General features: G+C 39.1%; 1 non-coding gene across 1 annotated transcript; it reads left to right on the plus strand.

Moving 5' to 3' along the window:
* The first annotated feature begins 286 nt into the window (after positions 1–286).
* On the plus strand, positions 287–393 carry LOC145587050 (small nucleolar RNA R71). The gene has a single exon (XR_014101101.1). It is a non-coding gene; the product is annotated as a small nucleolar RNA R71 (small nucleolar RNA).
* Positions 394–691: the final 298 nt, after the last annotated feature.

Raw genomic sequence — 691 nt, forward strand, 5'->3', positions numbered from 1 at the left:
AACATTAGCTATTTTAGAATTAGCAGTAGTAAGGTTATCCAATTTCTGACAAATAGAGGTTAATTGAGATTGCAAAAAGGATACAGAATCGACGTGGTGTTTTCCCTTGTTTGCAAAACCTCTAGGATTCCCATATTGGGAATTATGGATCGCCATATCTTCAATAACCTGACCTGCATCATCAACATTGAGGTTCATAAACCTCCCATTAGCTGCAGAATCCAAAATTGCTCTAGAAGAATTTCCGATCCCATTGTAGAAAGCTTGTATCAACTGCCACTGTGTTAAGTTATGATGAGGGCACTCTCTCTGCAGGTCTTTGAATCTCTCCCAAGCTTCATATAGTGACTCATCTGGCTTTTGGGCGAAATTTTGAATTGCGCTTCTCAATAGAGCTGTTTTCTCTGCAGGGTAATACTTGTTATAAAAATTCAAAACAAGAGTCTCCCAATTAGTAATGCCAAGTGCAGTTCTATTTAAACCATTAAACCACAGTTTAGCTTTTCCACATAAAGAGAAAGGAAAGAGAATCTCCCTTATTTGGTCTTGCGTGACCCCAGCTTGCCTTATAGTGTTACAATATTGACAGTAGTCAGCAATGTGTAGATTTGGGTCTTCAGCCTTAGCTCCACTAAATTGCTTCCTTTCTATCATCGTGATGAACTAGGGCTTGATCTCGAATTGAACTCCC

Source organism: Chenopodium album, chromosome 16 (genome assembly GCF_948465745.1).
Source record: "Chenopodium album chromosome 16, dcCheAlbu1.1, whole genome shotgun sequence".
NCBI classification, from domain to species: domain Eukaryota; kingdom Viridiplantae; phylum Streptophyta; class Magnoliopsida; order Caryophyllales; family Amaranthaceae; genus Chenopodium; species Chenopodium album.